At 42.1% G+C, this 26,607-nt stretch overlaps 1 protein-coding gene across 2 annotated transcripts in view; it reads left to right on the forward strand.

Annotated features, from left to right (window-relative positions):
* Positions 1–6,581: 6,581 nt before the first annotated feature.
* Positions 6,582–26,607, forward strand: part of WASF2 (WASP family member 2) — a 73,480-nt gene continuing 53,454 nt past the window's right edge. Inside the window, exon 1 of one of the 2 annotated variants that reach the window (XM_060626518.3) lies at positions 6,582–6,771. The gene's annotated coding sequence lies outside the window, so the exon portion shown is untranslated. Of the gene's footprint in view, positions 6,772–6,883; positions 7,079–26,607 lie in introns of those variants that run through there. The other variant, XM_060626520.3, reaches the window with a different exon arrangement.

Raw genomic sequence — 26,607 nt, forward strand, 5'->3', positions numbered from 1 at the left:
GGCTCTGAGCTGTCAGCACAGAGCCTGACGCGGGGCTCGAACTCACAGGCCGCGAGATCATGACCCGAGCCAAAGTCAGATGCTTAACCGACTGAGCCACCCAGGCGCCCCTCTCTAGCCTTTATTTATTCAATCCCCTTTGCAGGGTCTGCACTACATGTCATATTCTATATTCTTGCTTTATAACCTTGAGGAACTCCTACTCACCCTGCAAGACCCCACTCAAATGACCTCTCTTCTATAAACCTGCCCCAATCCCTCAATCGTGTTAGGCTTTTCGGAGGTCACACCTCCTGTTGCAATTGGCGTCTTCCTCTTTTATTGTACTTTTTATGTACTTTCTAAGTTAAATGTTTTTGACATTTATTTTTGAGAGAGAGAGAGAGAGAGTGTGTGCACATGAGTAGGGGAGTGGGGGCATGGCAGAGAGAGGGAGACAGAGGATCCAAAGCAGGCTCCATGCTGTGAACACAGAGCCCTATGTGGGGCTCGAACTCATGAACCCTGAGATCATGACCTGAGCCGAAATCAGGGGCGGCTGCTGAACTGACTGAACCACCCAGGCGGGCCACGTATGTATCTTCTCCCTCATCGGGGTGGGAGCCATACAGAAACAGAGACTAGGTGGATTGAGCAGTGGTCCTTAGTGCCCTGCATCGGCCTGGCCAGAGGACAGGGCAATGTATGCTCTTTAAACGAACAGACTGGAAGATGTCACAAAGGAGGGAAAATTCAGGCAAGATCTCGAATGTGGGAGGAGAGGAATAACATGTACTCACTGAGGGCATCGAGTCTGTGTAGATAAAAACAAATTACGGCAACGATAATCCCGACAACCAGTACTGAGGGCACCGTAGTGTCGTGGGTAGGAACGGAGATTAAGCTCTGCCTCTTACTGGCCGTGTGACCTTGGACAAGTTATATTATCTCTCTGTGCCTCAGTTTCCTCATCTGTCAAAAGGAACAAAATGGGCTAATACACACAAGGTGCTGAGGGCTGTGCCGGGCACACATGGACACTTGGGAGTTTGCGGTCGCCTGTAATCTCCATTGCTGAGCACCTCGGATGTGCCAGGCACTTTCACCTGGCACCTCTACTTAGCCCTCACAGCAGCCTGAGAGGCAGGGTTGTTGTGTCCTTTCACAAAGAAGTGAGGTGTGTGGGGGCCAAAGGTTCTGGCTGAGGCCATTCACTGGGTAAGTGACAGGAATGGGATTTGAACCCAGGTCTCTCTGGCCTGCCGCCCACCCGTGTTCCTTGACTGTGGCACCTGCCTGCAGGAGGAGGGGGAGGAAGAGAAGATGGCACAGTGGGAAGGCAGGGAGGCTTCACTGAGCTGGGGCCTCCGGAGCAGAGCGGCAGGCGTTTTTCTAGAGCTTTCATTTCCGTCTGCCTCTTCTGAGCAGGTGAAAAACCCCACAGAGGGCCCTTCACTGAGTCCTCCTCCTTTTCCTCCCCCTCCCGGTGCTGCCTCATCCCCCACGCTGGGAGGGGGGAGGTCAGGCATGCAGCGTGGGAGATGTAGGGGAGGGGAGTGAGGAGGTAGGGGAGCATCATTCCAGATCCTTTCCCTCCAGCACCCCCCTTTCCCCATCACAGGCACTCCAGGAGGAGAGAGCATTCCAGGTGGAAGGAATGGCAAATGCAAAGGCTGTGGATTAAGGATGTGGAGGCGGGGAAAGCCTGCTAGCTTGGCTGGAACCGAGGTTCGGGGCCCCCTGGGATTGCTCAGTGGAGAGGAACTTGTTTGAAGAGAGGGAGGGAGAGAGAGAGAGAGAGGAAGAGAGAGAGAGAGAGAGAGAGAGAGAGATGGACCCAGCGAGAGCCGAGGATGCTAGAGTTAGGGTAGCAGCTGGAGACTGTCCTGGGCTCTAAACACAGTACTCTCCACTCTCTTCCCTTCAAACAGGGGTGGCGAAAAGGGGTCACTGTGATTCTTCATGGTCCCTGTGCTTTGTTTCTCCCCCCTGGAATCCCTTAAGACACTGTGCTCTGTGGGCTCTGTTCCAGGAAATTGATTCATGGCTTTTTATGCATTCCCTCAACGTGTTTTCTATCCAGCTCTACGAAATCAGTATTATTCACTCCATTGTATAGATGAGAAAACTGAGGCTCAGCCAGGTTTTATAACTTGCTCAAGATCACACGGGGCATAAAAGGCGGATCTGGGACTCAAACCCAGGACTATCTCCAGAGATGGCAATTTCGCCTGCTATACTGGTTTCAGCTCCCCAGGGTGCTTCCATCCCCATAGCAACAACAAGGAGAGGCACTCCTGTGCTGACAGCCCTTCATAGTTCATGCAGGCCTTATTTTTTCTGCTCCTCACAACAGCCCTGTAGCAGAGCCGCGATCATCCCTACTTCGTAGATAAGGAAACTGAGACTCAGACACGGGATGTGACTTGGCCAAGACTGCAGAGCCATTAAGTGGCAAAGTTGGGACTCAGATCCAGTTCTAGCGACTCTAAATGTCTTGTTGCTTTCCCTTGCAGAGTAAGAGGGTCCACTCCCTGCTCTTATCTGCCTCAGGGGGCAGGGAACAAACAGGCTGGGGTTACTTTTCAGAACTGGTGGGAAAGGCACGGGTTTGGCCTTCACAACCTGGGGACTTGGTTACCGGCAGTGAGTAATTTCATCCCTCCGGGTGATAACTCTAACTTCTCGGTGGAAAAGGGAGAGCTTGCTCCTCAAGAGCAGTTAAGCCCTCTCAGAGGCTGGGTTCAAATGCCAGCTGTGCTGCTTCCTGACTGGGTGGCCTTGGGCAAGTCATTTAACGTCTCCACACTTCCTTTATCTCATTTGTAAAATGATGGTAATAACAGGACCTCACTCATAGGACTACGATGAGGATTTATGAGTTACTGCATGTATACCACTTAGCACATGTTTGACACATAGTAAATGGTATGTTCAATGTTAGCACTTATTAATATTACTATTAAAGTGCTCAGCACCATGCCCTCGGAAAGCAACTTGTCTACGTCCATTGCCTAAAAGGAGAAACTATGCCTCCTGTCGCCAGACAACCTTAAGCAAAGCTCCAGAATCTTACCTAGTACAGGTAGTAACGCTGATATCGACAACAACAATTACTATCAAATGACTAATAAAGTTACTGTTAAAGTCAACGATACTATTAAAGTTAACATTCAAGCGGCTTGCTGTGTGCTAATCACTGTGCTAAGTGCTTTGCATTTATTATTTCATTTAACTTTCACAGCTTTGGGAAATAAAAACAGTTACCTCAGTTTTACGGATCGGGAAACTGAGGCTCGGAGAGGTGAAGTCTCTTGCTCAAGGTCACACTGCTAGGAAGTGGTACAGCCATGATTTGATCCGGGCTTGCCTGGCTTCAAAGTCTTCCAAAACAGTTAAGGTCAGATGAGAACTGGCCCAGTGTATAGACACTTGTATCAGCTTTCTCCCAAACTTATCTGCCGGATCTGATGCCTCAGGCTCATCTCCTTCCATTCTGGGGAAGACCAAGCACCTTTTATGGAGTACCTTCTATATGCCACAACACTTTATTTTGATTTTTTTTTAAGTTTTTATATATTTATTTTCAGAGAGAGAGAGTACAAGCAGGGGAGAGCCAGAGAGAGAGAGAGAGGGAGAGAGAGAGAGAGAGAGAGAGAGAGAGAGAATCCCAAGCAGGCTCCACACTGACAGCATGAAGCCTGATGTGGGGCTCGAACTCATGAACTGTGAGATCATGACCTGAGTGAAACCAAGAGTTGGACACTTAACCAACTGAGCCACCCTGGTGCCCTTTTTATTTTTATTTTTTAATTTTATTTATTATTTTTGAGAGACAGAGCAGGGGTAGGGGCAGAGAGAGAGGGAGAGACAGAATCTGAAGCAGGCTCCGGGCTCTGAGCTGTCAGCACAGAGCCCGATGTGGGGGCTTGAACCCATGAACTGTGAGCTCATGATCGGAGCTGAAGTCAGATGCTTAACCAACTGAGCCAGCCAGGCGCCCCTATGCCACAACACTCTATATACATTTCCATATTGAATCCTCACCCTTACCTGTTGACCCTTTATTATCATCCCCCTTTCTTAGAAAAGTAGATGAGACACAGAGAGGTGTGGTGACCGGTCAAGGTCACACAGCCCGAGGTGAGATGGCAGAGCCAGGATTCAAACCCAGGCGGGTTGGCCTCAAAGCTTGCATTCAGGGACTACCAGAAAAGTACAGAGACCCTTGGAAAACAGCCTCACTTTCAAAGCCAGGTTCTCTCCCCTGTAACACTTCATTTGTTCGGGACCCTGCATGAACTCTGCCCTCCTCCCCCGTTGCCACCTATCCCAATTGGCCTAGATGCCTTCCACACCCTTTCTCTTGGCCTGCAACACTTCTTCCAACCACCTGCTGCCTAGTTAACCCCCATTCATCAATTCACCAGAGATATCACCTCTGCAGAAAGTCTCCTCCGTCCCCACCCCATCCCAACATTTACGTCATAAGCACATTGTACTTTGCCTTCTTGTTCCTTATCACAGTTTCTAACTGTATTTTGATTCGTCTGGTCATTTAATGACTTACTTCCTCACTAAACTCTAAGCTCCATGAGGCTCTGTCTGTTTTGCCCACCATTGTAGCTGCATCACTGGTAGGCTGCCTATACATGGTTGGTGCTTAGTAATTTTTTTTAAGTAAGCTCTACATCCAACATGGGGCTTGAACTCACTGACCCAGAGATCAAGAGTCTCAAACTCTACCTACTGAGCCAGCCAGGAGCCCCGGTGCTTAATAAGTTTTTATTGAATAGATGAATCCATGAATGAATAGACAGGTACTTTACACACATGACTCATTAATTCCACAATTAACTCATTGAATCCTCACAACTGCCCTGTTGTCCCTATTTATTTATTTATATTTTTAACTGTGATGTGGATATATTTATATAATTTTTTTTTTTTTTTTTTTTTTAGCAGTGATGTCTGTTGTCCCCATTTTAGAGAAGACATAGATGAGGCTCAGCGAGCTAGAAAGTGGTAGATCTTAGATTCAATCTCAGGTCAGGCTGCCCCCAAACCATTGACTTCTATACAGCACCTGCTGCCTCCCAGCAACCAATGGCCACAGTCACGATTTAAATAGTCATTGGTTGTCAGAAAATAGTCATTGGTTGTCAGACCACAAGTCCCAATTTGCGCCTGGAGGTCACTGACTCAGCAGCACTGAGGCTCTGTCAGCACCACGCACGCACTTGGTGGTCTCTGCCCTTCTAAAGTCTTAGGCTGCTTCCCCTCCCTCTCCCATCTTGGCTTCCTTCCTTTCCAGAGAGGGAAAAGGACTAGGAATTGCAGCCAAGGCAGCTCTTCTGGGAAAAACAATCCTGCAATGAAAAGAGCCCTGTTCTGAGAGCAGAGAGACCTGCATTTAAGTCTTGGCGTGGAAGCTGCCCTGCTGAGGGCCCACAATGGTGTCATTGCCCCTCTGTGTCCTTGTCTGGGATTCTGTCTGGGTTGCTGACCCACCTGCCATCCCCTACTCACCTCCTGATTCCTAGGACCCTAGAAACAGCTGGGGCCTATGGTGACCAGAGAGATGGGGGGCTGGCCTGTCACCCTCATGACACTCTCTGTTATGCTAACGGGTTAGTGGAAGTAAGGCTTTCTCAGGGGACACCAGGCCTGGAAGGAGAAGTGCAGAAATGGAAGACAAAAGAGAACAGATTTGAGTCCCAGGGTTGTTTCAAATTCCCCCGGGGGGCGACCCTGGGTAAGTCATGGAGTTCTTGGTTTTCTCTTCTGCAGAACGAGGACAGAGGACAATATCTGCCTGACAGAGTTGCTCTAGAGAACTAAATGAGAGATCTTCGCTAACATGTGAATTTGTCACATTGCTATCCAGCTGCAGCCTTTTACAATCAACAAGGCGCACATATACCCAACTCAGGAATGTAGCCTCAACAAACGCCAAGACATGAGGCAGACATGACTGTTTCTATTTTGCAGAAGGACAAACTGAGGCCCAGATAAGTTCAGGGAGTTGTCTGAGGTCGCAGAATGAGACGGCGGCCGAGCCAAGGTCCCGCTCACCTGACCCCGGCCTTTCAGAACCACCTGCCCGTCCCAAGACGCCAGGCCTCGCCCCGGAAGGATCTTTTAGCAGCCGGCTGGAGCCTATGACTCACTCTCCCCTTCCTACTTTCGGTGGGGCCTGAGAGCCGGAGGGAAGGGACAAAACTATCTGCAATTTGAGGGGTGTCCTCTGAAAGTTCATGGGTTTGTCCCCTTCTTTCCACCAAAAATCCTGGTTCTTTGAACTCTAACAAGAAGAACTCCTCTTTCAATACACTTTGTACGAGTTTCTACACTTTCTTAAGTGGGGTTTTCCTACCCCGAATTTAGGAGTTGATTCAGTTTAATCTCCACCCCTACTCCACTTGGTTTGCTCCCCCGCTGTTTACTCCGATTGCGGAAGTAGCTCGGGTGGAGCTCCCCAGAAGGTACCCTTGAGTACGTCTTTTGCGTATCTATTTAACTGGCACTCCACTCAGGCCAATGGAATGCCCGGAAGCCCCAGGAGGGTGGGGCAGAGAGCCAATCAGGGCCGCTGGCGGGGTGGGGCTGCGTCCCAGGGCGGGGAATCGCGTAATGGCGGACGCGGGCCGGGCGAGCGCGGCTGGGGGCGTAGCGCGCTGAGGGGGGTCTGGCTGTGTGGCGTCCCGGGAGGCGGCCAGCGGGAACGGACCCCGCGCGGAGAAGGGCGGCTGGCCGGCCCCTCTGTCGCTGAGGGCGGCCGCGCGAGACCAGGTGAGCAACAAGTCCCCGCGGGCGGGCCCCGCCGTGAGGCGCCGGGCCGGGCCGCCACCCTCCCCCCACCTCCCCGCCCCGAGCCTCGCAGGGTCCTGAGGGAGTGGATGGCGTGCCTCTTGCCGCGGACCGGCAGTGGCCGGGCGAGCGGTCAGCGCGGGTAGCGTCTTCCTCTTCAGTCCCCTCCCCAGGGAGGAGGCGTCCTGGAGATCCCCTCGGAGACTTTGAGGGGCCCGCGAATCTGTGAGGCTGCAAAAGTGCCCCCAGCCTGATCTGGCGCTGCCACCGACTCGCTGTGTCACCTTGGGCAAGTCACTTTCTTCTCTGGGCCTCAGTTTACCGATTTGTAAAACGAAGGCTTTGCAGGCAGTTGTACATGAGTTGGATCTCAGATGTCTGATATCTTGGGCAAGTTCTTCCCCGGGCGGAGGTTCGGTTTCCATCTTCGGGCTATGAAAGAATTGAGGCGCTCTTTGAGACCCCTAACCTAAGTTGAAGAGAGGAGTGAGTGTGTGTGTGTGTGTGTGTGTGTGTGTGTGTGTGTGTGCGCGCGCGCGCGCGCGCGCGCACGGGATGGTTCTGCACGGTAGAGAGGAGAGTTGACTGAAGGGGCGGCTCTTCCACGAAGTCTCTGGATGGACCCCACACGATGATAAGGTGGAGTCCGGCTGTCTTGGTGCTCCAGGATCCTAGAGTCTCAGAGGTGGTGCAATTTTACACACTGGTGTTCCCTAGCATCAGAGGAGAGGAAGGCATCCTGGGAACCTCTTGGGGCAATGATTGAAATTTAGGCCCAAAAGAATTCAGGAGGGTTCGGAGTAGGGCAGAGAGCATGTATGGCGCTCCTACTACGTGCCAGCCCTTGTTTAGGCTTATGTTATTTAATTTTTACAGCCACTGTTGAGAGTTTACACATAGGAAACTAAGTTTCGGAGGAATTGAGTAACTTGTCCAAGGTCATGCGGTAAGGTACAGAGCTTATCAACCACAAGGTGTTGTCTTTGAGAATCGCTGGGCAAGGGGGAAGGCATTGTCCACTTAAAAAGAAGTTTGCTCTGTCACAAATAGGGGGAGGGGTCTGGTCCCAGACACTTCAATTGACTTCTGGCTTGGAGACAGGCTGGGTCTCGATCCCTGGATGGCTGATTATAAGTACATTCCCTTTCTTCAGTCTGTGAGTTTCTAAACTCAATTTCTAAATGGTAAAAGTCGTTTTGAAGCGTTTCAGAACCCCAAAGAACTCAGTTTGAATCCTGACTGGGTGGCCTGTAGAAGTTCACCAACTGTTGGCGTATAGACTTGATTCTTGGTGCAGGGTAGTGCCAACCAGTTAATTTTTTCTCCTTTTTAGCTAAGAAGGCTAAATTTTCTTGGGATAAGAGAAATTTCCTGTTTGTTCAAATTTCTTTGGATTCCTGGAATGAAAGTTTCAGTAGCCCACTTCTCATGAAACATAATGTTCCTTCCTTTCTGTGTGTTCTCTGTTAGATAACTTCTAGGTGAGTGAAGACTGTGGACCTGGCGTGAGAGACTGGTAGTTAGATACTATAAATTGTAGCCCTTAATTTTTCCATGCTTCAGCTCTTGGTTAATCAAGATGGTAGGACCGGCAGTGTGTATTGTTCTCTGTGTCAATGGTAGGGAAGAAAATTGGAAGAGGAAGTTGCTGAGAAAGAGGGCGTTTCTTAGCAGTGGAGCCAATATGTATTTCTTTGTTTGAAATTCTAAAACCAGAAAAGCAGCAACTGAAGGAGGAAGGAAGGAAAGAACTGTGAAACTCTTCTTCCAGTTCAGATATCCTTAAGAGCTGTTCCTGTTGCTGTCCCTGCCCAAGGAGCTGCTCCCACAGAAAAAGTCCATTGTAATTTGTTCAAAGTTGAGAAATTGTATTCTAGAATGAAATAATTTTAAATCTGAAACCCTCTGAGATAAATTTCTTAAAAATTAGAACATTTTACTGAGTACGTTATCAGTGGATGATTCTTTTACCCAACTTAATTACTAATTGCAGTTTAATTTCAGTCTAAGAAGAATTGAACTAGATACTGTAAATATCACCACCACTTGAGAAAACACGTAATGGTGTGTTCAAGTTTTGACATTTGTTGAAAGTATTTTTAATGCTTTGTTTTACAGGATTGTGTATGTGTGAATAGGTGTTGTTAAGGCAGTGAATTTATTGTACGTGAAGATCTACCTTCATTGTCTGTATTAGTTATATGTTCTGTATAAGACTTAGTCCTAAATTAGCATGTCAGTCCATAGTATCTTGGGGCCAAAAAAAAGTTCCTGGGGGCGCCTGATAGCTCATTTGGCTAGGTGTCCTACTCTTGATTTTGGCTTAGGTCATGATCTCACCGCTTAGGGCTCTCCTGACAGTGAGGAGTCTGCTTGGGATTCTCTCTCCCTCTGTCTCTGTCCCTTCCCTGCTTGCATGTTTTTTTTCTCTCTCTCTCTCAAATCAATAAACTTGAAAAAAATTCTTGGGGCCAGATTTTTTTTTGAATTTAGAATTTGGGGGATTTTAGAAAAGGAATATGGTACATGTACTGTGTGTTATGTAACATCCCAGAGAGGTCTGGGGCAGTACTTTGTAGTCAAACACATTACCATTTCTGTAGTGAAATGTACTGGTATAAGTAAATAGTATAAATAGGTTCATGTCATTTCATGTCAGATTTTACCACCAAATGAATAATGACAAACTTTTTTACAGCCTTTTAGATTTTGGAATTGAAGTTAAGGGATTGTGGACCTGTATGGATAAAATTTATAAGATGAGGAGGATAATTACAAGGAAAAGTATTGTAAACCAAACTAATTTCAAAGCCATGGGTCCTAAAAACAGTACTACATGGAAGACAATTTTTGTTTGTATGCTTTTTTCATGTAATATTCTTATTCTACTTAATATATGCCAATGTACGTTTTTCCTTAAGTACCAAGATTTACCTTTTAATACCCTCATTGATCCCTGGTTTAGATGTTTGAATGACACCCTAACCCTCTTTTTTTTTTTTTTTTTTTTTTTTTTTGAGAGAAAGAGCACAAAACAGAGGGAGAGAGAGAATCTTAAGCAGGCTTCATGCCCAACTCAGAGCCTGATGATGGGCTCAATGTCACAACCCTGAGATCATGACCTGAGCCAAACTTGAAGCATAATCTATAGGGTGTTGTGCTCATTAGTTTTTGTGTAGCAGTTAAGAGAATTGTACCTTTGGGGCACCTGGGTGGCTCAGTTGGTTGAGCGTCCAACTAGATTTCAGCTCAGGTCATGATCTCACAGTTTGGTGAGTTTGAGCCCCAGGTTGGGTTCTGCGCTGGCAGTGTGGTGCCTGCTTGGGATTCTCTCTCTGCCTCTCCCCTGCATGTGCGTTCTCTCTCTTTCTCAAAATAAATAAATAAATAAACTTTAAAAAAAGAGAGACTCATACCTTTTTTCTGTGTAATTCAGAGAAAGACTAATCAAGTGAGGATCTTTATATTCATATTTGCAGAATGTAAAGTTCATGCTCTCTTCAGGATAGTCTTTAATATGAGGTTATCACTGCTGGGTAGTATGCTGAGTAGGATTTAGGTTAAGAAAAAAAAAATTTTTTTTTTTTTTTTTTAAGTAAGTTCTGCATCCAACACAGGGCTTGAATTCATGACTTCAAGATCAAGAGTCATACTCTACTGACAGAAAATTTTTTATTTTTTCGGGAGTCCGGCTGCCTCAGTGGAGAGCATGTGACTCTTGATCTTGGGGGTGTGAGTTCAAGCCCTACTTTGGGAGTAGAGTTTACTTAACAGTATTTCTTATTTTTTATTTTTGAAGCTTCCACAATTTGAACATCCTAGTAAGGAGTTTACTAAAATATATTTTTAATTTAGAATATTTTTAAAAATTTAGAATATTTTTATTTTAAACATGTGCTATATGAGAAATTTGAATTTACCAGCCTTATGAATTTGGATGATTTCTTTAAATGGCCAAGGACCTCTAGGAACAAATTATAAAAACTCTATTCTTTACTCTTCCTGGGTGCTTCAGCTATAAAGTGAGGTGGACTGGTGTTGTTGGAGGTTAAAGAATTATTTCTTGTCTTTAAAAGAAGCTCCATGGGGCGCGTGGGTGGCTCAGTTAGTTTAGCATCCCACTCCTGATCTCAGCTCAGGTCTTGGTCTCAGCGTCATGAGTTTGGGCCCTGTGTTTGGGCTCTGCTCTGGGCATGAAGCCTACTTAAAAAATTTTGAGAGAATCTGGCCATCAGGATATCCCGTAGCCTCCTGTTTTGTGGTCCTCATTCATCTTTCTACTTGGGGTCTCTCCATAGTTCCTGAGAATGGTACTTTCACTGTCTGGGAGATTGAACGGGTGCAGAACAGTGTATCAGGAGTTGCAGGTAGATTCGGTGTATGACTGGACTAGGCAAGAGGAGCAGTTCTTTTCCTGACTACCCCAGTTTTTTCTATTTCATAAGCACTGCTAGTACTGTAAAAGGATTACAACTGGTGGACTAATATCCTATTCTAAATTACTCTGTTGTGATTGTGGATAAGCTCTTCAAGACAGGAACTGTGTCTTGTACTTCTTTTGTATTCTGTAGTGCATCAAACTTGTTTTGCATTAGAATTTACCATTAAAACATACTCATATCTGGGTTGGGAGCTCTGATGTCGGAACACAACCAAGGTTGAGAACCATTGACTTCAGTACATTGTAGGTGCTCAATAAATTTATGTTGGTTACTTTGCTGGGGCTCCTGGCATGCATTGGATGGGGTGGAAGAGGACCCAGATTTTTTCATAAAGTAAAATCGCTTTCCAAGAAACTGACACAGTTGGCAGATCTGGACCCATAGTCAGTTCATTGCTAGTTACTCTGCCACATCACCACCCTGATTTTGTGACTTAGGCAGGATGGGATACAGGCAACTGAAAGTTTTGTGTATTTCTTGGGTAGTAGCCTTACTGAGTATGATTGATTAGGATGATAGTTGCTAAACTGAAGACAGGTAGAAAATGCAATAATTGTTTGGGGTTTGGGTAAGGGAGGTGGGTTGCTGGGCACCAGGGATGCCAAGAGAAAAAATGAAAGGTTGTAATTTGACTGGGTCTCCAACACATAACACAATGTATGGAACATAATTAGTGTTCTATAGCTTTTTTGTTGACTGAAGAAATGAATGGCTCTTTGTTTGGAAAGAGGCTTATATGCTGTGAAATAAGATACTTCCTACTCTTCCTTCTGAACTGAGCTAAGATGTCATCTCTTCCATGAAGCCTTCCCAGGAAAAATTGAGTGACTCCTTTATATGTTTTCTCCTTTGTCAAAACATTTATCAGATTGTCAAATCTGATATTAGACAAATTACAAAACTCTTCTCCCTGCCTGTCCATGAGCTCCTTAAGAACAGGACTGATTTTTTTTTTTTTTTCCTTAATGTTTATTTGAGAGAGAGAGAATCCCAAGCGGGCTCCAAGCTCTGAGCTGTCAGCACAGAGCCCGATGCGGGGCTCGAACCCACGAACCGTGAGATCATGACCTGAGCCGAAGTCAGACACTTAACTGACTGAGCCATCCAGGCGCCCCTGAATTGTTCATTTTTATTAGACTGATGCCCAATATGCAGTAAAGGCGTGGTAGATGCTAATAATGCTTAAACCGTGGCCTCTGTCTTCTATTTCATTCTTGTAGCTTCACTTTCTTCCAATTCATAGTCTTTTCAGTTCAGATCAGCAAATATTTATTTATTGAATGTCTTCTGAGAGGTAGGTCTTTCTTAGGCCTTAGGGTAGGGTTTCTCAGCCTTGGGTACTGTTGACATTTTGGGCTGGATAATTCTGTCATTTTGGAGGGCTGTCCTGTGCTTTGTGGGATGTTTAGCAGCATCCCTGGTCTTTCCTCACTACCCATTAGCACCCTTTTCTCACTAGCTCTGATAACCAAAAATGTCTCCAGATATTGTGAAATGTCTCCTGAGGGGCACAATTGCCCCTGTTGAGAACTACTATATCAAGGGTAGAAGTGGTGGAATCATAGAGAGAAGTAAATATAGATGTTCTGAGAGGTGTACACTCTCCTTTTATTCATTTTTTCTAGTTACATAGTCTCTTGTCTATGACTTTTGGATAAGAAAGAAAAATCAGGGAAACCAGGTGACAACCTTAAAATAGCCTCATTATTTTTTTTTCTGTTCAATTTTATTTTATTTGGTTTAAATATATTAGAGCAGTATAGCTAGCTGCATTATTTATGCAGATTTATGTAAATTTAGTTTCTACCACTGATAAGTTGGAGTAAAGAACTATTAGAATATTACTACCTTGCGTAAAAGACTTTCTCAGAAAAGCTCATAGCTGAAAAGTTTAATACCTAAAGAAAAATCAGCATTGGTTTTATAGAGAACTTTCCAGGACTTGTTTAGGATTCTTCTTTGATACTTTTTGAGCTTTATGGCTAAGATATCTTTTGATGTCCCTGCATAGTTACTTTATAACTCTAAAAAAACATGTTTAACTAATGGATGTGTTTTTCTAAGCTCAGTATTTTTTGTAATAGCTAGATTGGTCAAGGCAATGGTTCTTGGTCCCTTGGGGCATTCATAAAGTGATTACAAGTCAGTAGTAACATTTGGGGACTTCACTCTCCTTTGGCCAACCCTCTACAATATAACATTATAATCATTCATGTCTTAGTCACCATTAAAGTGATGTTGAATGAGTGTTTTTTCCTGTTCCATTTGAAGTTGTGAATGGTACTCTGGAGAATTCAAATGTATAGTTATGAATGGTATCTCAGAATAGTTACCATTTATGCAAATGAAACACACTTCTTAACTTAGAAACCAAACAGAATTGAATTAGGAAAGAGAAGAATAGAAACAAGAATTGTTGAATGCTTGCAGAGGAAATAATGTTCAGATATAGAAATATCTCAGAAAAATGTGCTCTTTATGATTACACACTAATAAAGAAAAATAGTTTGAAATTGATGGGAGAGGCTATTAAACTTAGCCTGTGATATTACTTTTCAAGCTGCTTTTCTTTTCTGGTAAAATATGGGAGTCTGAGGCATACTCTCTTAGTTGTAAGATTAATTCCAGTTGAACAGAAGTAAGTCTCTTATTTTTAGAATATAGAAGCCCTTTTGAAAAGTAGCAGTGGTTCAGCTTAGTTCCAGTTTAGGTAAATATGTGTATGTATATGCACACATACATATGTACACACATAAATATGATGTGGCTTATGGTGACCCTTAAACTTTGTAGTTGACATAGTAAAATAACAAGAACAATCCTTTTACTTTCAAGTATTCAAAATTGAGACCTTTGTCTCCCCTGATTATGCCATTGTTCTAGCAAGTACTCAGTCTAAAAAGCTTTCTCAAATCACATCTTGAGAAATTGTGTTTAACTGTGTAGAAGGAGGTCTTAGGTCATGCACATAGATGTTCCTTTTCATTCACAAATTAAGAACTCTAAGTAAATTTCCCTTTGTAGAATACTGATAGTATCTTAAGAACAGTATTCCTGATACCAAGGTCATCTGTGGAATTATAAGAAGTATAAGACCCCATCTCTGTAGAAACGTATTTGCCCCCTTCTTTACTTTTTTAAAAAGTTTATTATTTTTTTGGGGGGGGAGGGGAGGAGAAAGAGAAGGAGAGAGATTCCCAAGCAGAGTCTGCACAGTGAGCACAGAGCTCAGTGTGGGGCTCGAACTCACGAACCATGAGATCCAAAGCTCAACTTCCTGAGCCACCCAAGTGCCCCATGCCCCCTTCTTTACTTTTAAAACTCCTTCAGTATTCATTTGCAATGAATAATTTGCAAAGCACAGTATTCCCACTTTGATATATTCCATTATAGTCACTTCCCAGCACTTGAGATAAGTTATATTATGTTAATAGCTACATTTTACAGGTAAACAAGTTCAGAAGAGTAACTTAAAGTCACTCAACTAATAAATAGCAGATTTGAGATTGAACACTGTCTCCTCCCTGCCCCCTCATTGTACTCTACCCTTTATCCCAGCCCCATCTATTTGAAGTATAGTTGACACACAATGTTACATTAGTTTCAGTTGTACAACATAGTGATTTGACAATTCTGTGCTCACCACAAGTATAGTTTACCTTCTGTCATTGTAACAGGGCTATTGCAATACCATTTACTATCTTCCTTATGTTGTACCTTTCATCCCCATGACTTATCATTCTGTAACTAGATGCCTATACCTCCCACTCCCCTTCACCCATTTTGCCTATCCTCCCAGCCTCTTGTCCTTTACTTTTTAATGAGATTTTTTTTTCATTTTTATTTATTTTGAGAGAGAGAGTATGCATGTATGTACATGCGAGTGAGGAAGGGGCAGAGGGAGAGAGAGACTCTTACGCAGGCTCCATGCTCGGAGCATTGCCCGATGCCAGCTCAATCCCATGACCTTGGGATCATGACCCAAGCTGAAAAAATGAGTTGGACACTTGGGGCGCCTGGGTGGCTCAATTGGTTAAGTGTCAGACTCTTGATAGCAGCTCAGGTCATGCTCTCATGGTTGGTGAGACAGAGCCCCACGTTGGGATTCTCTCTCTCCCTCTCTCTCCCTCTCTGCCCTACCTCCACTTGTGCTTATTCTCTCTCTCAAAATAAATAAACAACAACAACAAAAAGTTGGACGCTCAACTGACTAAGCCATCCAGGTGCCCCTTAATGAGAGTTTTTTAATGGTGCAGTTTACATACTGTGAAATGGACAGAAATCCAAGTATGTAATTAGATGCATTTTGACAAATGTAAACACATGTGTAACCAAGAGATAGAACATTTCCATAGCCACATATCCTTTCAGTCAGTCCCTACTGTCTTAGAGGCAACCACTGTTTTGATTTCTATTCTTACAAATTAATTTTGCCTGTTCTTGACTCATAGCATGTGCACTCTTGTGTCTGAATTCTTCTGTTCAATATAAAGGTTTGTTGTTTGTTTTTTTTTTTTTTTTTACAAGTTTATGTGTTTATTTTGAGGGGGGCGGGGGGAGGGACGGAGGGAGGGAAGGAGAGAGAGAGAGAGATTGAGAGGGTTCAAGCTGCACGGTCAGTGAGGAGCCCAATGCAGGGCTTGAACTCACGAACCATGAGATGTGGACTTGAGCCAAAGTCCGACGCTTAACTGACTGAGCCACCCAGGCACCCTTGTTCAATATAGTTTTTGAGATTCATTCATGTTGATGTGTATATTGGTATGAACCCAAGTCTTTTGATGCATATCTAGAGTTCTTTCCAACAAACTGCAGCTTCTAATTTGCTTACACTTATATCACATCCTCTCCTGACTTTTTGTTTTTTTGTTTTAGCATTTGCATGTAATTTATTTCTTTTTTCTAATATCCTAGATTTATTTCTTTTTAAGATCTCTTTGAAATTACAAAAGTAATACATGCTCATTGCAATAAATTACACAATCAGAAGTGAATAAAGAGTGAAAGTTTTGTCAGATTTATTTTTATTTCTGCCTTTTTCCAATTATGAAAAGAATGAGTGCTCTTTGTAAAAAAATTTTAAAGAATTGCCAAATTCAAAAGTATGAAGCACAGAATAAGACTCATCTGTGATCTTACCAGTTAGCATTTTGGCGTATCTTCCTCTTTCTGTGCATTTTGTTTGCCATAGCTAAGACCATAGTTTAGGGATATTTAGGCTTGCCTTTTTCCATAGATTTGCCACATCCATGTTAATCAGTTTTTTTGTTTCAGCGTTCATGTTTTTGGCCATCCTAAATTTAAATATCTTGCTGGCAGTGATCTCGGCTGAGTTGGCCTCATCAGGCATCATTTTTTAAGATTTCCTGTGCACTCCACCTTTCACCTCATTCTTATATATCCAACACCCAACATTTCTTGCAGAGTAGGAGACAGAATAGTTGTATGGTTGTGAGTGAAGATTCTGGAGTCAGTCCGTCTGAGTTCAGTTGTAGGCTCTTTCACCTACTGGTTCTGTATGCTGTCTTGGGCAGTGATTCAGCCTCAGTTTTGTCATGTGTAAAATGGAGACCTGTCTAATTTTTCTGTAAAATATAGAGCATATCTCAAAGAGTATTAGAAGGATTAAATGACATCATTACTTAGCCCAATGCTCCATAAATGTTAACAGTTGTTGTTATAAATTAGGAAATGGCATATTTAGTTGGGTACATCATCTATCTAACCTTGAATTCTGCTTGTGGGAAAGGGATGAAAATGTCAGCTTCAAAATTTAGGACTATGTTGCCCCAAATTCATAATTTCTCTTAGAAGCTTATTTAAAAATTTTTTTTAACATTTGTTTATTTTTGAGAGAGAGAGACAAAGTGTGAGCAGGGGAGTGGCAGAGAGAGGGAGACACACAATCTGAAGCAGGCTCCAGGCTCTGAGCTGTCAGCCCAGAGCCCACTGCAGGGCTTGAACCCATGAACTACAAGATCATGATCTGAGCCGAAGTTGGATGCTTAACCAACTGAGCCACCCAGGCACCCCTATCTTAGAAATTTCTTATGGAAATGTTACCTATGCATTTATCTAGACTATCTGAATTACTTTTTCTTATATCCTGTCCACCCCATCTGAGTAATGAGTTTTATTACTTTATATGCTTGATTGCATAGTAAACTATTACTTTTTTATTGGTCCTAATAAAAGCAAATAGCTGCTGGGTAGTAAGTGTATACAAACTATGTGCCAGGCATTGTGCACATTCCTCCTCACAGCAGTCCTTCAAATTAGTTGTTATTTACAGATGGGAAAAGTGAGGTTGGAAGAAATTATTATGTCCTTGGTCACACAGGTAAGCCTACTGGTACTAGTATTCAAAACCTTCCTCTTTTTTGCGAATGCAAAAAGTGGCTGGTGCAGCCACTCTGGAAAACAGCATGGAGGTTCCTCAAAGAACTAAAAATAGAACTACCCTACGACCCCGCAATTGCACTACTAGGCATTTATCCAGGCGATAGAGGTGTGCTGTTTCAAAGGGACACATGCACCCCCATGTTTCTAGATGCACTATCAACAATAGCCAAAGTATGGAAAGAGCCCAAATGTCCATTGATGGATGAATGGATAAAGAAGATGTGATATATATATATATACACACACACACACACACACACACACACACACACACACACTGGAGTATTACTTAGCAATCAAAAAGCATGAAATCTTGCCATTTGCAACTATGTGGATGGAACTGGAGGGTATTATGCTAAGTGAAATTAGTCAGAGAAAGACAAAAATCATATGACTTCACTCATATGAGGACTTTAAGAGACAAAACAGATGAACATAAGGGAAGGGAAAAATAATATAAAAACAAGGAGAGGGACAAAACAGAAGAGACTCATAAATATGGAGAACAAACTAAGGGTTGCTGGAGGGGTTGTGGGTGGGGGGATGGGCTAAATGGGTAAGGGGCACTAAGGAATCTATTCCTGAAATCATTGTTGCACTGTCTGCTACCTAATTTGGATGTAAATTTTTATATATATAAAATTAAATTTAAAAAAATTAAAATAAAATTTTAAAATTAAAAAAATTAAATTAAAATAGATTAATTTAATTTAATAAAATTAAAAAATTAAAATTAAAAAATAAAAGAAATTTTTGCAATGAAGTAAAAAAAAACAAAAAAACACCCCAAACACAAAGCCTTCCTCTTTACCTTCTTTGCCTGTTTTTTTTTTGGGGGGGGGGGGCATATTTATTTTGAAAGAGAGAGAGACTGTGCATGTGAATGGGGGTAGGGGCAGAAAGAGAGAAAGAATCCCAGGCAGGTTTCGCACTGTCATTGCAGAGCCTGATGTGGATTTTGAGCTCATAAACCCTGAAGTCATGACTTGAGCCAAAGTCAAATGCTTAACCAACTGAGCCACCCAGGTACCCCAACTTCTGTCTTTCTGATTTTAAAATTTGGACTTACAAAATAATTTAATACACTTTGTTTCTTTAGACTTATATCTGCTTTATAATTTCTAGGATTTGATGTGAATCTGTGTTTACCCTGTCACACCCCCTTTTTTTTTTAATATTAAAGTGTTGTCTGTTGGGGCACTTTAATTGAGTTGGTTAAGCATTTGACTTTGGCTCAAGTTGGTGGCTCCTGAGTTGAGCATCCGGCTTCGGCTCAGGTCATGATCTCATGGTTTGTGAGTTCTAGCCCCGCATGAGGGTCTGAAGCCTGCTTCAGATTCTGTGTCTCCCTCTCTCTGTGCCCCTCCTCTGCTTGCTCGATCTCTGTCTCCCTCAAAAATAAATAAATGTTTAAAAAATTTTAAAAGAAAAGTGTTGTCTATCTATGTTATATAAAAAACCTGTAAGCATACAGAAGCTCCTCTGTCCTTTGGTCTTTTTGGATACCTTTATATGCCTTCTCTGTTTTACCTTTTTTGTGCAGTGATGACCACAACTGCACATTCTATTCTGGGTACAGATACACTTCGGTTTGTACAAGGGCAGGATAATGTGTTCTGTGTTTCCAAAGCTTTCAGAATAACAGCCAGCATTTTGTTGCCTTTTTTTTTTTTTTTTTTTTTTTTTTTTTTTTGGTAGCTGTGTTCAGGATAAGACCAGAGACTCTGAAATCCTTTTCTTATATTGTAACAGGTAGCTTTGAAGCTCATCTTCTGATAATTATAGTTTGGACTATTTTTCCATTACTGCATTACCTTATTTTTGTCTACATGGAAGCTATTTTCCACATTTCTTAACACATAACTTTGTACCACCATACTTCTAGCTACTGTTGTAGATTTATCTGCCAACAGGGAAGATTTCACTAGATGTTTTTTTCTAGGTAATTTCTAAAAATGTTACTTGGGATAGGTTTCAGCATCAATCCCTGGGGGACTCCTTTGGTTTTGTTTGTTTGTTGTTGGTTTGTTTGTCTGTTTGTTTGTTTTTAATTTGTTAAGTAATCTCTATACCCAACCTGGGACTGGAACTCATGACCCCAAGATCACGAGTCACATGCTCTATAGACTGAGACAGCTGCTAGAGCATGCTACTCTTTTTTGTTTTTGTTTTGTTTTGTTTTGTTTTGTTTTTTTCAAGTAGGCTTCACACTCTGCACGAAGCCCAACATGGGGTTTAAATTCGACACTGAGATCAAGAGTCAAATGCTTAACCAACGAGCCACCCCGGCGCCCCAGTTTTGTATTTTGTTTTGGAACATGCCACTGTTGATCTTGGGGTCATGAGTTTGAGCCCCATGTTGAGGGTACTTAACATAATAAATAAATATTATTTATTCTACTTAAATAAAAGTAGAAAATAAAAAAAAATTCTACTTAAAAAAAAGTCTACTTAAATAAAAAATCAAAAAAAAAATAAAAAATTATTGGGGTGCCTTGCTGGTTCAGTTGGTAGAGTATGCAGCCCTTGATCTGAGTGTTGTGAGTTCAAGCCCAATATATATTGTTTGTAGAGATTACTTAAAAATAAAAGAAATTAAAAAAAAAATTATTGGCGCTTGGATGGCTCTGCCGGTTGAGCTTCCAACTCTTGATTTCGGCTCAGGTCATGATCTCACAGTTTGTGAGTTTGAGCTCCATGTGGGGCTCCATGATGACAGTGCAGAACTTGCTTGGAGTTCTCTTTCTCCCTCTCTGTGCGTGCTGTCTCTCAAAGTAAATAAAACAACAACAAAAAATTATTATCTGACGTATAAAACTCCAGCAATTTAAATACTTGAATTAATCGTGCTTTTGTTTTATTTTTACAACAGTTTATTGAAATATTATTGACCTACAATTAACCACATATATTTAAAATGTAAAATTTTAGTTCTGACTCATGTATGTACCCGGGAAACCACACCATAGTCAAGAAAATAAACATTTCCATTACCCCTCAATGTTTCCTTCTGCCCCTTTGTGATCACTTCCTCCTGCCCCACTGCCTGGCTCCCACCCTCTTCATCAGCAACCACTGATCTGCTTTTTATCACTATAAATTAGTTTGTATCTTTTATTTTTTTTTAATTTTCAAAATTTTTTAAATTTGAGAGAGAGAGAGAGAGAGCACGTGTGCCAAGTGGGGGAGAGGGGCAGAGGGAGAGAGACAATTCCAAGCAGGCTCCATGCCACGCATGGAGTCTGACTTGGTTCTTGATCCCACAACCCTGGGATCATGACCTGAGCTGAAATCAAGAAATCGAGTTGGACACCCAACTGATTGAGCCACCCAGGCGCCCCTAGTTTGTATCTTTTAGAATGTTACATAAATGGAAATATGGAGTATGTGCTCACTGGGACATGGAAGTTTGACATTTTGCATTCAGGATGATTATTTTGAGATTCATCCATGTTGCAAGTATCAGTAGTTGCCAAATAATGATTGATTGTGTAAATATACCAGTTTGTTTATCCACTCACCTGTTGATGGACATTTGAGTTGTTCCAGTTTGGGGCTATTAAAAATAAAGCTGCTGTAGCATTTGTGTATAAGTCTTTGTATAGACCTTTCTTTTTGATTTAAAAAAATGAGATATAATTTACACGCCAGACAATTTACCCTAAATTTAAAGTGTGCAGTTCAGTGTTTTTTTAATATTTTCACAAAGTTGTAGAACCATCGTCACTATTTAATTTTAGAACATTTTAATCACCCCCAAAGAGATAGCAGATATTCTCCATACCTCCCTCCTCCCTCCTAGGCAACTATTAATCTACTTTCTGTCTCTGTGGATTTGCTTGTTTTGGACATTTCATCTAAATTCAGTCATACAATATATGGTCTTTTGTGTTTGGCTACTCTCACTTAGCATAATATTTTCAAGGTTCATTTGTGTTGTAGCATGTGTCAGTACTTCATTCCTTTTATGGCTGAATAGTATTCCATTGTATGGATGGATGGACCACATTTATTTATCTATTCATCAGTTGGTGGACATTTGGATTGTCTATTTGACTGTTATGAATAATGGTGTTTTAACATTCATGTACAGAATTTTTGTGTGGACATGTGTTTTCAGTTCTCTTGAGTATATACTTGTGAGTGGGTTTGCTGGGCCATGTGATAACTCTGTGTTTGAGAAACTGCCAGATTTTTTTCCAAAGTGGCTACACATTTTACATTTCTGCCAGCAGTGTATGATTCCAATTTTTCCACATCCTCACCAATATTTCTTACTTACCTTTTTGGTTGTAGCCATCTTGGTGAGTGTGAAGTGATATCTCGTGTTTTGATTTGCCTTTTCATAATGACTGACGATGGTGAGCATCTTTTAATGTTTGTTGGCTATTTGTATATCTTCTTTGGAGAACGTCTATGTAAATGTTTTGCCCATTCTCAAATTGGGTTGTTCTTTTATTATTGAGTTGTAACAGTTTTTTGTATACTGTGGATACAAATTCCTTATCAGATATGATTTGCAAATGTTTCCTCTCATTTCTGTGGGTTGTTTTCACTTTCTTTGTTCATGCCCTTTAAAGCACAAAAGTTTTTTTTTTTTTGAAAACAATTTTAAGTTAATTCATTTTTTTTTTTTTTTTTTAAACAAGTTTTTAATTTTTTTTTTTTTTTAATGTTTATTTATTTTTGAGACAGGGAGACAGAGCATGAACAGGGGAGGGGCAGAGAGAGAGGGAGACACAGAATCGGAAACAGGCTCCAGGCTCCGAGCCATCAGCCCAGAGCCTGACGCGGGGCTCAAACTCACGGACCGCGAGATCGTGACCTGGCTGAAGTCGGACGCTTAACCGACTGCGCCACCCAGGCGCCCCTTAAGTTAATTCATTTTGAGAGAGACAGAGTGAGTGGGGGAGGGGCAGAGAGAGAATCTCAATCAGGCTCTGCACTGTCAGCCTGAGCCCTATACGGGACTCAAACTCATGAAACTTGAGACCGTGACCTGAGCCGAAGTTGGACACCTAACTGACTGAGCCACCCAGGTGCCCTTTAATAGCATTTAATATTTAATAGAATTCTTGAAAAGGGTACAATTTTAAAAATTTGGTGTTTACATCATATTTGTGCATTTCTAGGTTAATCCTCAAGCACTGTTATTTGGTCACACAGTGTTAATTAACGGTTTAAAGCTTGCTTCTTGTGACAAACAGTATAACGTGAGTGCACCTGAAAGTATTTTTTTCTTTAAAAAAAATTTTTTTTAATGTTTATTTTTGACAGAGAGAGAGAGACAGAGCATGAGTGGGGGAGGGGCAGAGAGAGAGGGAGAGACAGAATCCGAAGCAGGCTCCAGGCTCTGAGATGTCAGCACAGATCCAGACGCAGGGCTCGAACCCACAGACTGCGAGATCGTGACCTGAGCTGAGGTCGGATGCTCAACCGACCGAGCCACCCAGGCGCCCCTGAAAGTAATTTTTTCTGTTTGTATTTTTCCTAAGTTATTGTGTTGTATTGCGTTGTATTGTATTTTAGTTATAGAGGGCGCAGGTGAGCGAGGGGCAGAGGGAGGGAGAGAGAGAGAATTCCACACAGGCTCCATGCTGTCAGCACGGAGCCCAAAGCGGGACTCAAACTCACCTGAAGTGGGCTTGAGCTCACTCGATGCCAGCCTCAAACTCATGAACCATGAGATCATGACCTGAGCTGAAGTCAGATGCTTAACCAACTGAGCCACCCAGGCACCCCTAAGTATTTTATTCTTTTTGATGCTATTGTAAATGAAATTATTTTTTTAATTTCATTTTTGGATTCTTCATTGCTAGTGTATAGCGATAGAGTTCATTTTTGTATATTGATCTTATATTTTGCTACCTTGATTCTAGCAGTTTGTGTGTGTGTATGTGTGTGTGTGTGTGTGTGTAACTTAGCATTTTCTGTATACAAGATCATGTCATCTGCAAATAATTTCCAATTTTTCCTTTACAATTTTATGCCTTTTATTTCTTTTTTCTTGTCTGATTGACCTGGCTAGAACCTCTAGGACACTGTTGAATAGAAGTGATAAGACGATATCATAGTCTTGTTCCTGATCTTAGAGGGGAAAATCTTTCTGGTTTTGATATCAGTAGTACTTGCCTCATAGAATAGGTTCAGATGTGTTTGTCCTTATTACTTTTGAAGCAGATCTCAGACCTCATATCATTTGTAAATATTTCAGCATATATCTCTAAAATACAAGTATTCCCCGATTGAAACATAATTTTAAGATTTATTTTTATTCTTTTAATGCTTATTTAGTTTTGAGAGAGAGAGAGAGAGAGAGACAGACACAGTGCGGGTGGGGGAGGTGCAGAGAGAGAGGGAGACACAGAATCCAAAGCAGGCTCCAGGCTCTGAGCTGTCAACACACAGTCCCATGAAGGGCTGGAACCCATGAACCACAAGATCATGACATAAGCTGAAGTTGGACATTCAAACAACTGAGCCACCCAGGTGCCCTTTAAAATTAAAAAAAAATTTTTTTTAAATGTTTATTATATTTGAGAGAGAGACACACACAGTGTGAGTGGGGGAGGGGAAGAGAGAGAGGGAGACAGTATCTGAAGCAGGCTCCAGGCTCTTAGCTCTCAGCACAGAGCCCCACAAGGGGTTCAGACTCACAAACTGTGAGACCATGACCTGAGCCAAAATCAGACATTTAACCGACTAAGCCACCCAGGCACCCTAAGATTTTATTTTATTTTTATTTATTTATTTTTTTAACGTTTATTTATTTTTGAGACAGAGAGACAGAGCATGAACGGGGGAGGGGCAGAGAGAGAGGGAGACACAGAACTGGAAGCAGGCTCCAGGCTCCGAGCCATCAGCCCAGAGCCCGACGCGGGGCTCGAACTCACGGTCCGTGAGATCGTGACCTGAGCTGAAGTCGGACGCTCAACCGACTGAGCCACCCAGGCGCCCCTAAGATTTTATTTTTAAGTAATCTCTATACCCAGTGTGGGGCTCGAACTTAACCCCAAGATTAGGAGTCATACGCTCTACCAACTGAGACAGCCAAGTACCCCTGTAACATAATTATATTAGCATTGTCACACTGCAATATCTTTAAGCAGAGTGCCTGATATGGGTCTTGAACTCCCGAAAGGTGAGATCATGACCTGAGCTGAAGACGGATGTTTAACCAACTGAGCCACCCGGGCACCACTGATTTCCGTTTTTAAAAGATTAATCCAATTGCTGCAAAGAAAATGAATTACCTGGGGGCAGAAACTGATTGCAGTGGGTTATAGAAGTCTATTGTGGAAGTCCAAGTAATAATGAAGACTTAAACTAGGTTGGTAAAAGAAAAAAGAAATGGAGAGAAGTAGACGTATTTAATATGTATTTTGGAGGTAGAGCTGATAGGACTTGATGGATTAGATATGTGGGTCAAGGAAGAACAGAAGGATTGAGCATACCTTCCTTCTGGAAACTCTTCTCTTAGCTTTTATGGGAAAGCATTGTTCTGGTTCTCCTTTTGCTTTCGTGATGTTTCCTTCTTTGTCAGTATCTATGCTGTCCTCTGACCTTGTCGCTCTGTTTACACTTTTGTATTGGGAGGTCATCTACTGTCACATGTCTTTAATTTACAAATCTCCATGTAGTAAAACTCCCAAATCTGTATTTCCACCTCTGAACCCCAATCCCAGAATTCCTACTGGATCATTCCACCAGGGTATCTCTTCTGCATCTCCAGGTTTTCATGGACTGTTTGCTTTTGGGAACTGTAGTCAGTTTGGTATAGCTTGTCTCCTCCTCGCTCGGGAGACATGCTTACAGGTTTTAAGGATAGATTTTATACCCATTATACAGATTTTGATTATACAGAGAAGCTTTGCTTCTCTAAGAAAGATGTTTAGCACACCTGGGCAGCATTTTCATTCAGGACCTTGACTTCCTCATAGGTTAAAATGAGAAGGCTAAGCTTATCTTCTGCTCATTCCTCACCTCCATATCCCCTGACTTGCTGCCCTTTATCCTGACTTGCATATTTCTATTTATTCATTCACTCAGTCATTTATTCAGCATATTTCAGGGCTGGTTATAGGTCTGCCAACATACCAAGCATTGGCTCCACTATTTTCCAAATTCATCCAGAGGTAAAGCCTTAGTTACCATTGGCTCCCCTGAACTCCCTCTTTTCATGCCAAGACTCTTAGGTTTCTCCCTGTTTTTTTTTTTTTTCTCCCACTACTCAAGTTCATAGCCTTTGTTACCTTTTCCATGACTGTTGTCCCTACTTCCAGTCTCCATCTCCAGCTCTATTATCTTCTACTCTCCTTAAGTGAGATGCATAGCATCTTCCTAAATATTCTGTAATCTGTAACTCCAGTTGTGTGACTCTCATTACTTATTGACTAGAGTACAAACTCAGCCTGTTTAAGATTCTGTGATCTGGCCCAACTTGTCTTTCCCGCCTTGCTTCCCACTACTTTTGCAATAATGTACTCCTTTTCATTCCCCAGAGATGTCTCATTATTTTCTGCTTATGTGACTCTGCTTACATTGTCTACTTCAGATATAATATTCCTTGTCCCTGCATATCCAAACCCTGCCTATTTTTAATGTCCAGTTAGATGATGCTCCTCTGTGGTGCTTCTGTGATTTACTTAACCAGAAGTAAAACCATAACTTCATCATTTTTTGTTTTATATTTGTGTACTTTTCTCATCTCTCCTAAATGAACTCCTTACATAGAAACTATTTCTTGTATCTCTATGTATCTACAATGCTAGGGCCATTTCACTTAGTAGTTACTCAGTAAATAGGTGTTGAGTGACATGATATTGAAGATAATGTTCCTAGAGGCAGAAAATTAGATTTAATGACCTTGAGGTGCTAGTCAACCTCATAATTTATTTTCATAGATTTTTATAGATTGAAAAACTTTTAGATAAACTTATATGAACTTTTCTCTCAGTAAAAAAAAAATTTTGGA

This window comes from Panthera onca, chromosome C1 (assembly GCF_046562875.1).
Source record: "Panthera onca isolate mPanOnc1 chromosome C1, mPanOnc1 haplotype 2, whole genome shotgun sequence".
NCBI classification, from domain to species: domain Eukaryota; kingdom Metazoa; phylum Chordata; class Mammalia; order Carnivora; family Felidae; genus Panthera; species Panthera onca.